This window comes from Eubalaena glacialis, chromosome 8 (genome assembly GCF_028564815.1).
Source record: "Eubalaena glacialis isolate mEubGla1 chromosome 8, mEubGla1.1.hap2.+ XY, whole genome shotgun sequence".
Lineage (NCBI taxonomy): Eukaryota > Metazoa > Chordata > Mammalia > Artiodactyla > Balaenidae > Eubalaena > Eubalaena glacialis.
In genome coordinates, this window is record NC_083723.1 from 52,181,900 (window position 1) to 52,194,690 (window position 12,791).

The window sequence follows — 12,791 nt, forward strand, 5'->3', positions numbered from 1 at the left end:
TGTTTTCTATGTCTGTGAGTCTGTTTCTGTTTTGTAAATAAATTCATTTGTATTATTTTTTAGATTCCACATATAAGTGACATCATATGGTATTTGTCTTCTCTGTCTGAATAATTTCACTTAGTATTATGATATTTTCTAGGTCCATCTGTGTTGCTGCAAATGGCGTCATTTCATTCTTTCTTATGGCTGAGTAGTATTCCATTGTATATATGTAGCACATCTTCTTTATCCATTCATCTATTGATGGATACTTACTTAGGTTGCTTGCATGTCTTGGCTATTATAAACAGTGCTGCTGTGAACACTGGAGTGCATACACACATACATTTTTTTTTTTAATGTAGTGTTATCTTTAAGTACAAGTCATGTCACTTAGAGATCATTTTATCCACTGCTCTGTTTGGCCGACAGTCTCTTGCCTCTCTCCTCAGCAATGGTAAGCTGGATACACTTTCTACGGGGAAGAGAGATCCATGGTTTGTTGCCCAGTGTCAGATTTGATGAAGTCAGTAATATTGCCAGTCTCCAAATCAATTTGAATAGTGTCATTCATCTTGATGAGGGGATCAGGGTAGCGGATGGTGTGAGCATAGTGGGTCACCAGATGAGGGATTCCTTTTGTCCCCACAAAGATCTTTCTCACTTTGCACAACTTATACTTGGCCTCCTCTGGTGTAATACGATGAACAGCAAAGCGACCCTTGGTTTCATAGGTCAGACGAAAATTCTCTCCAGTCTTGTCAATGCTGATGACATATATAAAACCAGCAGGGTAGGTTATATCAGTGTGGATATTGCCATCAATCTAAATGAAACGCTGCATGCAGATCTTCTTTACTTCATCTCCTGTTAGGGCATACTTAAGTCTGTTCCTTAGGAAAATGATGAGGGGGAGACATCCCCTCAGCCTGTGGGGTCCTCTAGATGGACGAGGAACAAACACACCAGTCAGTTTATCCAGCATCCAATGCTCTGGAGCTGCTACGTGCTTCAGGTGCTTCTTGGGACCATGAGCCATGGCTGCGCTAGGCATGAAAAGAGCCACACATACATTTTTTAAAAACTAAATTTATTTATTTATTTTATATTTTATTTTTGGCTGTGTTGGGTCTTCGTTGCTGGGTGCGGGTTTTCTCTAGTTGCGGCGAGCGGGGGCTACTCCTCATTGCGGTGCTCGGGCTTCTCACTGCGGTGGCCTCTCTTGTTGAGGAGCACAGGCTCTAGGCGCGCGGGCTTCACTAGTTGTGGCACGCAGGCTCAGTAGGTGTGGTGCATGGGCTTAGCTGCTCCGCGGCATGTGGGATCTTCCCCAACCAGGGCTTGAACCCGTGTCCCCCACATTGGCAGGGGGATTTTTACCCACTGTGCCACCCGGGAAGTCCCCACACATACCTTTTTAATCCTCATAACAATGACATGAGATAGGGTTGAATATCCCCATTTTATACACAAGAGAACTAAGGGGGAGGTTATGGGACTTGTCCAATTTTACACAGCTGGGAGTTAAGCTTTGAATCCTGTCCACTGATTCAGAGCAAGCCTGCTGAATGTCTGTGGTGTGCTGCTCTCACTGAGCTCATGACCTCACCTGCTACAGATGAAGAACAAGGGTGTGGAAAGGGAGTGGGAAGAGAGATGTCTTCTAAAGGCTGAAACTGATCGCCATGGGGGGAGGATTTCAAAATTCATTTGTAAGAAGACAAATCTCAAGTTAGAGTTTTCGAGAAACATTATTGTATTGTCAAGGCTATCTGGGGTCAAATCCAAGCTTTACCATTTTCTAGCTGCCGAGCCTGGGACAGATTATTTCTGCTGTCACTGTCTCCGGGTCTTCATGTGTAAATAGAGATAATAATAGTCCCTACTCCATAGAACTACAGGGAAGATTAAATGAGTTAATGGACATAAAGCACTTAAAACAGTGGCTGAAATTTTATGTCATTGAGAGGATGTTGAAATAATGGGGGAAATAATGTGAGTCAGATGAGCTTGGGTTTAAATCCTGACTCAGCTACTTAGCAACCATGTGACCTGGACCAAAATGTTAGACTCTGTGTACCTAATATATGGCATGTGTTAATAAACAGGTTTTAAGGATATGACCTGTTTTAGCACTACAGCATTACCCCTTCCCCTACAATCATTTCTTCCTATTTTGATAGGTCTGATTGATAACAAGTGACTTATTAAAATCAAGTTGATGCTGCTTTGAGTATAGCAGCTCAGATTCCTCTACCTTAAAGATAAGTAGACCTCAGTGTATTATCTCAAATTAATGTCTGGCCAAAGGATTTTCACAAGTGAAACATTTAGTACTGAACGGAGGGGGAAATGTTAGTAAAGGTGATAACAGTTATCCACTAGGTATTTCATCCTCTGAATTTCTCAGCAAAGGAATCTGGATACTGAGTAGGAGGCAAACATATGTGCCTAGTTGCTGTTGCTGCTTGTAATAAATACCTTTAAGCAGAAGTGCTGCTGCTACTGCTACAGTTTTGGGCAGTCCCCCGAGTGTCCCAATACTTTCTTCTTCCAAAATCATTCCTCCTCCCTATCTTAAATAGATTTTTTTAGAGTATATGGTTTCTTTAGAGCCATGTTTTGGGCCAGATGCTACATAAGAGTGAAATCTGACAAATGAATTCACTCAAGGGTGTTAGTGACCGGTATAACTGCAGTTTACAGTGAGTGACCAGAAAGAATTGCAACTTACAAAATTAGATACATGCATTTCTAACAAGAGTCTGGGTGGGTAGAGATGTTAGAGTGGGAGACTCTCTAAGGCTCCTCCCGTCTCACGTGGTCTGCTTTCCATCAAAAAGCTTCCATTGGCCCCGGTGGACTAGACTTCAGTATATGCACCAGTTTACAACCCAAGCAAGCTAAGAGCAAGGTAGGACTCCAGTGGGTCTGTAGAGATTCACTTCCTTTGGTTTTATCTCTTCATTTGGGGCAGGGTCTTTTCCCTGGACACAAGCCAAGCACATTTAGTCACACTAAAATATCTTTTAACCTGAATAATATGAACAGTTATAGCTATAATTTTATCTTACAATTATTTATTTTTTTTCTGTTACCTAAGGTTAAGCCTGCCCCGTGGTGAAGTTGTTATTTTGTAAAATTTTTTGTTATGAGAGACCCAAACTCCAAATAACTCAGGCCAGAAGACAAACTGCTGTCTTGAAATTGCTCAAGCTATGGCCCAAATGTCCACCTACCTTTAAACTTTATGGAGATGGGCTAAAAATATTTCCACTTCGGTAAGCACCAGGGGTTCAGATGAGGACTTATGGGAATCATGATTTGCTGGACTGCCATTCTGCTTTCTGAGATAAAATGGTGATCAATTTTTAAGCCGAAGACTTTTTACAATGCAACTGACAGGCCAAAAGCAATTTTCAGTTTTTCACAAGGATCCAGGGAGTAGAACTCCCTACCACACCAATAAGCATTTCTTGGCAGCCGCTTGCTAGATGTGCCTAGAGCTCTTGGCAGAAGCTATAATAAACTTGTCCTTCTTTCCTCTATCACACCAGCCATTCACAGTTGATTTATAGTGCTTTCTGAGAAAGGCAATTCTCAGTCCTAAGGGACATCAAAGTGAAAAGCACACCAAATGAAGTGTTTAATTTCATCAACCCAAGAATTAAGTAAAAAGTCTTTTTCTCTGTAGGGTTTATAATAGCAAAGTAGCCTTCTGTTAGAGAGACTTGATTACATGAGCCCTTATAAAATAAACTTCTGGCATAGATTATGTGTCATTTAAAATTGTAGCAGCGAATAACATTAGAAGGTAAACCTGTTCAATTCATTCCTTATAAGACCACATGCATTTTTTTTTACCATAACAAATAGATCCTATAATATATCAATATGATAGAAGTTTATTTCTTTTCATTTTTTAAATGAACAGACTCTTTTTTAGAGTAATTTTAAGTTTATAGAAAAATTGATTAGGAAGTACAGAGTTCCTACACACTTCCTCCACTGCCTCCTCCCCACCCCAGAGTTTCTCCTATTATTAACATTTTGCATTAGTGTAGTACACTTGTTGCAACTGAGCCTATACTGATCCATTATTATTGACTAAAGTACTTAGTTTACAATAGGGTTCACTCTCTGCGTTGTCCATTCTCTGGGTTTAAACAAATGTATGATGTATGTCGTATCCACCATTCCAGTATCATACAGAATAGTTTCACTGTCCCAAAGATCCCTGTTCTCCATCTATTTATTCCCTTCCTCCCCCTGACCCCTGGCAACCACTGAACTTTTTCTATCTCCATAGTTTTATCTTTTCCAGAATGTCATATAGTTGGCAATGTACAGTATGTAGCCTCTTCACACTGGTTTCTTTCACTTAGCAATATGCATTTGTAGGAGAACAAAATTGGCCCTCCCAAAATGTCTCTTTGGCTTGTGGTTTATTTCGAATGGAAAACAATCAAGGCCCGAAAGACTCAGGAAGAAACTTTGACCTCTCTCTTAGCTGCCTAAAGCATTTAAAGGCCCTGTTCCCGGAACAGAGCTGTCACCAGGGATATATGGAAAGAACATGGGCCAGGTGTGGTAGGGGAAACTTGGCAGGGCCTGGAGATCAGAGCCCACTCTGTGTCCCATTGCCTTTGAGTGGCCCAGAAAACATTTGTTTACCAAACATTTGCTTTTCCAACTTCATGTGAATTGCCTTCCTCTGCTTTGAAGTCCCAAACTACTATGTGAAACATCCTCTTTTGTCTTTAGCCGAAGAGGGCATTTAAGATGAGGGTTTCAGCCATTTTGGTGGGTTACTCAGTTTTCCTGGGTCTCTCCCATGTACACATGTTATTAAACTTTTGTATGATTGTCTCCTATTAATCTGTCTCATGTCAATTTAATTCTTAGACCAGCCAGAAGAACCTAGAAGAGTAGAGGAAAATTTCTTCCTCCTTAAGGTTCATCCAAGTCTTTGCGTGACTTAACAGTTTATTTTTATTGTTAAATAATATTTCATTGCATGGATTACAACAATTTGTTTATCCATTCACTTACTAAAGGACATCTTTGTTGCTTTTGGCAGTTATGAGTCAATTTGCTATAAAAATTTGTATGCAGATTTTCGTGTGAACATAAGTTTTTAACCCAGTTGGGTAAATAACAAGGAGCATGAGTGCTTGTTCATACATAAAGGTATGTTTAATTTTATAAGGAACTGCAAAACTGTCTTCCAAAGTGACTGTAACATTTTACATTCCTACCAACAATGAATGAGAATTCCTGTTGCTTCACATATTTGCTAGCATTTGGTGTTGCCAATGTTTTGGATTTTAGCGTTTCTTTTTTTTTTTTTTTAATTTTTCATCTTAACCACTTTATTTATTTATTTATTTATTTATGGTTGTGTTGGGTCTTCGTTTCTGTGGGAGGGCTTTCTCTAGTTGCGGCAAGCGGAGGCTACTCTTCATCGTGGTGCGCGGGCCTCTCACTATCGTGGCCTCTCTTGCTGCAGAGCACAGGCTCCAGACGCGCAGGCTCAGTAATTGTGGCTCACGGGCCCAGTTGCTCCGCGGCATGTGGGATCTTCCAGACCAGGGCTCGAACCCGTGTCCCCTGCATCGGCAGGCAGACTCTCAACCACTGCGCCACCAGGGAAGCCCTGGATTTTAGCGTTTCTAATAGGTATAGAATGATATCTCATTGTTGTTTTAATTTGTCCACATGCATTTTGAAATGTCTCAAAACATATTGCTCCCTCCTGATCTGGGGTTCTTAACCTGGAGTTGAGAGATGGGATTTAGGCCCTTTGTGAAATGGTGTGTAAAATTGTGTGTGATTTTTCTGGAACATGGGACTTACTTTTATTTTTAGACTTTATAAGAGATTTCTCGATCACAAACATGAAGAGTCATCATTTTAGAGTATTTTATTATTTTTTAAAAAATGTAAATCACTGTTACAATATTATCAGATTCCATGCTTTTAAAATATATTTATTTTTTTATTTTTGTCTATGTTGGGTCTTTGTTGCTGCACGCGGGCTTTCTCTAGTTGCAGTGAGCGGGGGCTACTCTTCGTTGCGGTGCACAGGCTTCTCACTGAGGTGGCTTCTCTTGTTGCATAGCACGGGCTCTAGGCACGCGGGCTTCAGTAGTTGTGGCTCGCGGCTCTAGAGTTCAGACTCAGTAGTTGTGGCGCACTGGCTTAGTTGCCACAGCATGTGGGATCTTCCCCGAACAGGGCTGGAACCCGTGTCCCCTGCATTGGCAGGCGGATTCTTAACAACTGTACCACCAGGAAAGTCTTTTGCTTTTTAAAAGGTTAGACTACAGGCAATTACGTTCATGATCGTCCAACACATTTGTAGAACATCTTTAATGTGACAAGCATAGTATTAGGCACCACAGAGTCAAAGCTCAAAAACACGTGATTTCTGGGACTTCCCTGGTGGTCCAGTGGTTAAGACTCTACGTTCCCAATGCAGGGGGCCCGGGTTTGATCCCTGGTCAGGGAACTAGATCCCGCATGCATGCAGCAACTAAGAGCCCATATGCTGCAACTAAAAGATCCCTCATGCTGCAAGGAAGATCCCGCATGCCACATCTAAGACTGGGCACAGCAAAATAAATAAATATTAAAAAACAAAACAAAACAAAAACCATGATCTCTGTTCTTAAGAAATTCAGGCTGGTGCAACTCATATTATCAGGCAGTAATCATAAAGGAAGACTCAAAGACTGCTGTGTCACATTCACAATTACCTCTGGATGCTCAGTCCAGCTTGTGCCAGTAGATGTCATTGTCGTGTAGGCCAGCTAACTGATCAGCCACCCCAAAGACAAGGAATTCAGAAATGTCTTTTTTTCCCCTTGATACATGATGCACATACATGTAAAAAAGACATCATGTAGATTTTTTTTCTCTTATTGACAAAGACATAGAGCCACCATAAGTATAAAATTGTGGTTATTTTGAAAGTTAAAGGAGATTTTGAAGCCTAAGTAAAAAATATTTCTGCAAAAAGAATATACATAACCAGTAATATTATAAGTCTTAATATATAATGTAGCTTGCAACTTGAGACTATTAAGCTTTCAACATGATCTTGAGGTTTATTAAAGCTTCCATTTAAACAAGCAACAATTACCATTACTTATATTTAATACCATCTTGCTTTTCTCCTGTAAAACCCAAAGACAAATTGAATACAGTGAATACAGTAGCAGTGAAAGATTTAAATTTTAGTGTTTATGACATATGTTGTTTCAGAGAGTATTATTCTGTTTGGAAATAAGAATTTTGTACAAGGAAAAGCTGTACAAAGTGTAGCTTTTTAAAGTGCTCATTCATTCATTAAATAAATTATGCTAATGCCCAAGAATGTCCAAGCCTTGTACTAGTATTGCAAATACAAAAATAAATAAATTATATGCCCTGTCCATAAGGAGATTATATTCTAGTGAGAGAGAATTTGGATTTTCTTTTGTTTTTTGTTTTTTTGAAACAAAAATTAGGGTAGCAATTGCATAGACGAAGACTCAGTTGGAATTAACATGTGTTTTTTGGCTAGTCCCAAGCCAGGAAGAGACCAATGAGGTACACTAATATACAACTGTGCCAAGGCTTAGAGTTTTTTCTTTAATACTATAGGGGCTGGGGTTCTGGGTTCAGTTACTGAACCAATGAGTATGTCTACCTTACTGCTTGTCATCCATATCCTAAAGAGGCTTTGTTGATGCACACTATTTTTCATATAGGGAGTCATTTTGAAGAGGCTCTTTTGTTCATCAAGTAAGTGGGTGAAAATTGTACTGAGAGGGTTGACATAAGAAACTCATTATGTTTTTAAAAATATTTATTTATTTATTTGATTGTGCTGGGTCTTAGTTGTGGCATGCGAACTCTTAGTTGCGGCATGCATGTGGGATCTAGTTTCCTGACCAGGGATCGAATCCAGGCCCCCTGCATTGGGAGCATGGAGTCTTAAGCACTGCGCCACCGGGGAAGTCCCAGGAAACTCATTTGATGAGGCCAGCATTATCCTGATACTGAAACCAGACAAAACCATTATAAGAAAAGAAAACCTGCATAAACATAGACCCCCAAATTCCCAACAGAGTATTGTCAAATCAAATCCAACAATATATAAAAAGGATAATACATCATGATCAAGGGAGTTCATCCCAGCATGGCAAGCTGGCATAATATTGAAACAAAATCAATGTAATTCACCATATCAATAGACTAAAGAAGAAAAATTATGTGATCATCTCAATGGATGCAGAAAAAGCATTAAACAAAATTCAATATCCATTCATGATATAAACTCTAAGCATACTAGAAATAGAAAGAAACTTCCTCAACTTAATAAAGGACATCTATGAAAAGCTTAGAGCTAACATTATACTTAATGGTGAAAGACCGAATGCTTTCCCCTATGATCAGGAACAAGGGAGGATTGTATACTCTTACCATTTCTATTCACTATCTTACTGGAGGTTGTAGCCAGTGCAATAAAGAAAGAAAAAAATGCAAAGAGATTGAAGAGGAAGAAATAAAACGGTTTGTATTTATACGTGACATGACTGTCTATATAAGAAATCGCAAAGAATCGACAAAATAGCTACTGTAACTAATACGTGAATTTAGCAAGTTTGCGGGATACATGCTCAATACACAAAAATCATTTATATATATATATTTTGCATATATATATATATATATATATATATGCAAAAGTTGGAAGGTGAAATAAAAAATATCACTGCATATATCATGTATAAACCTAACAAAATATGTGTAAGTTTTGTATGCTGAGAACTATAAAATATATATCTCTAAAGAAAGAAGTATCTGAGTTCATGGATTGGAAGACTCAATATTGTTAAAATTCCTATTATTCCCTAATTGTTATAGATTCAGTGTGATCCTAATAAAAATTCCAGCAGATTTTTTTCTTTTATAGAAACAGGCAAGCATATCCTAAACTTAAATAGGAAAGCAAAAAGTATAGTCAAAACAATTCTGCAGAAGAATGGCTAAATGAATGGTGAAACAATTTTGAAAAAAAGATAAAAGTTGGAAGAATCACACTACTACCTGATTTCAAAACTTGCAAGCCAGAGTAATCAAGACAGGGTGGTACTGGCAAAAGGACAGACACAAAACAATGAAACAGACTAGAGCAAGTGTTGTCAAACTACAACCTAAAAGCCTAATCTGGCCTGCTGTCTGTTTTGTAAATTAAGTTTTGTTGATACAAAAAAATAGCCAGGCTTATTTATTTACATATTGTCTATTACAGCTGCTACTATGCTGTAATGACAGAGTTGATTAGTTACAGCAGAGACTGTAGGGCCTTTGAGCCTAAAATCTTTCTTATCCTTCCCTTTACAGGAAAAGTTGGCCAACTCCTAGAATAGAATCCGGGCATAAAACAACTCATATATGGTCAATTGATTTTTGGCAAACATGCTGAGGAGAACGTGCAAACATGCAATGGAGAAAGGATAGACTTTCAATATGTGCTGTTGCAACAATAGATGCTGGACATATATGTTGCAAAATGTGAACCTTGACTTATACCTCACACTGTATTAAAAATTTAACTCAAAATAGATCATAGACCTAAGTGTAAAACCTAAAGTATAACATTTCTAGAAGACAATGGGTGAAAATCTTTGTGAACATGGGTTAGGCAAAAGTTTTGTAAAGAGCAGCCAAAAAATGCAAACCAGAAAGGAAAATGTTGATAAATTGGGCTTGATCAAAATTAAAAACAACCAGTCTTCAAAAAGCAGTATTAAGGACTCGCCTGGTGGCACAGTGGTTAAGAATCCACCTGCCAATGCAGGGGACACGGGTTTGAGTCCTGTTCTGGGAAGATTCCACACGCCACGGAACAACTAAGCCCATGCGCCACAACTACTGAAGCCCGCGCATCTAGAGCCCGTGCTCTGCAACAAGAGAAGCCGCCACACTGAGAAGCCCACGCACCGCAACAAAGAGTAGCCCCCACTCACTGCAACTAGAGAAAAGTCCACGCAACAATGAAGACCCAATGCAGCCAAAAATAAAAATGAACAAAACAAAAAAAACAAAGAAACAATGTTGAGAGAATGAAAGAGAAGCCACAGACTGGAAATAAATATTTACAAAACACTATCTAATAAAAGACTGATTTCATTAATGTGTAAAGAACCCTGACAACTCAATAATTTACAGACAATCTCATTAAAAAAAAATGGACAAAACATTTGAACAGACATTTCATACAACAAGAGATACAGAGGGCTAATAAACACTGAAAAGATCATTAGCCATTAGGGAAATGCAAATTAAAACCACAATGAGATATCATTACAGGTCTCTTAGTGTCAGCGAGGATGCTGCGCCACTGGAACTCTCATACGTTGCGGGTAAGATGAAAAATGGTGCAGCCACTTTGAAAAAACAGCGTGGCAGTTTTTTATGAAGTTAAACATGTACTTACTACATGACTTAACTCATCTTCTAGGTTTTTACCCAAAAGAAATAAAAATATTTGTTTACAAAAGACTTGTACATAAATGTTTATAGAAGCCTTATTCATAACTACCAAAAAAAATACAAACAACACAGATGTTCGTTACATGAGAAGGGATGAGTAAACTACAGAACATCCACGATGTGTACACACGTACTGTGATACATTCCATACAGTGGAATTCCATACCATGGAATACTACTCAGCAACACAAGGGACAGATCTCAAATGCGTTATGCTAACTGAAAGAAGCCAAACTTATAAGGCCACATGCTATTTGTTTCAATCTGTGTGACACTCTGGAAAACTTAAAACCATAGGCACAGCTGGGGAGTGATCGCAAAGGGGCACCAGGGAACTTTTTGGGGTGGTAGAAATGTACCCTATCTTAAATTGTGGTGGTTGTTATGTGACTGGATGTATTTGTCAGAATTCATAAAATCATACATCTAAAAAGGTGAATTTTGGGTATTTCCTGGTGGTCCAGTGGTTAGGACTCTGTTCTTTCAGCCATGGGGAGTGGCCAAAAAAAAAAAAAAAGTGAATTTTACTCTCCGTAAATCATATTCCAATAAATACGACTTTTCAAAATGGCCATCAAGTAAAAGAACGATTTTGGGTGAAAGTCAAAAAGCTGACTGTCTTGTGCTGGGAGGAAATCCAGGATTCAAGCTAGAAATTTAACACCAATTCTTTTTTATTTATTTATTTATTTATTTATTTATTTATTTATTTATTTATTTATTTATTTTTGGCTGCGTTGGGTCTTCGTTGCTGCACAAGGGCTTTCTCTAGTTGCGGCGAGCGGGGGTTACTCTTTGTTGTGGTGCACAGGATTCTCACTGCAGTGGCTTCTCTTGTTGTGGAGCACGGGCTCTAGGCGTGAAGGCTTTAGTAGTTGTGGCACGTGAGCTCAGTAGTTGTGGCTTGCAGGCTGTAGAGTGCAGCAAGCTAGAAATTTAATTTAGAAGAAATCCAGAAACCCGTATAAACATTTCCATAGTCAATGTTTTGGATCTGTGAGGTCTCAGGACATATACCTTACAAATATCAAGGGGCTCTGGTATATACTATAAAGTACAAGAATCTGATAAGAATCTATTTTTCACATAAGAGACTTACGAGCATACAAGGGAGGAGTTTGGTAACTCTCCCTAGAGGCTCAGGACAAGCCTAGTAGAGATAATGATGTCACCTCTTAAGTAGCTTCTTGAAGGATGAGCCAAGGATAAAATTGAAGAGAAAAGCATTCTAGACAGAAAGAACAATCTAATGAACTAAGACTTGAGGGGGTAAGGTGTATTCTAGGAAAGATAGGTATTATATTTTTGAAAGATTGAAGAACAGTTATTCATTGTATTGCGTTTTTAAACTTTTCTCTTGCTTAATTTGTTCCTTTCACTTATTCCACATATTCCTGAGCACCTACTTTGTGCCAGATACTAGGTAACCTTTAAGGAGTTAAAGATAAATAAGCTGAGATTTCTGTTCTCTAGGAGCTCATGGGCACACACACACAACTTACTAGTATAAGATTTTTAAATAGGGATATGTGCATGCGCAAGTTGCTCAGAGAATAGTGGGTCTAACTCAGCATGGTGGCTGTGAGCAACTGGCAGTGAAAGAATAAACAACCAAAAGAATATGCAAGCTGAGAGTTGAAGTATGAGCAAGGTTTGTCAAATAGACAGAACGAATATCTTGCAAGGCAGAGGGAATAGCACGTGCAAAAACACAGCAGCTGAAGAGAACATGGTACTTGGAGAAAATGGCAAGTCATTTAGTAAGGCTAGAGAGCAAGGGACAGGGTGCATTTGAATGTCTAGATGAAGAGCTGATATGGTTAGAAATGTGGACAAGGGTCCTTGCCAAGCTAAGGCATTTGAACGTCTTCTGTAGACAGTTGAGAGCTACTGAAATATTTTACCCAGAGTAATGAAATGATCAGATTTGAGTGTTAAAATGCCACTTTGCAGTATTTTGCAATATAATTTGAATAAAGAAGAAACTAGAGATAAAGAAACCAGTTTGACAATTGCTGCAGAAATTAATTGAGGGATGCTGAGGACTTGGCCTAAGGCATCTGAGAGATAAAACTGATGGACTTGGGAATCACTTGAAAGTGTGTGGGAAGAGAAGTGGTGAGGGAGAAAAGGGAATTGAGTATATCTACCAGTGTTCTGGTTTGAGTAGCTGAATGCTGAAGCCATTAACTGGGTTGTTATAGAAGAAGGAGCAAGTTATAAACATAATTGTCTAATGAGAATCATTTTTTCACATAGGAGAT

The 12,791-nt window shown here is 38.8% G+C and overlaps 1 pseudogene; it reads right to left on the reverse strand.

Moving 5' to 3' along the window:
- Nucleotides 1-387: 387 nt before the first annotated feature.
- On the reverse strand, nucleotides 388-1,021 carry LOC133096197 (small ribosomal subunit protein eS4, X isoform-like; annotated as a pseudogene).
- Between the last annotated feature and the right edge of the window lie 11,770 nt (nucleotides 1,022-12,791).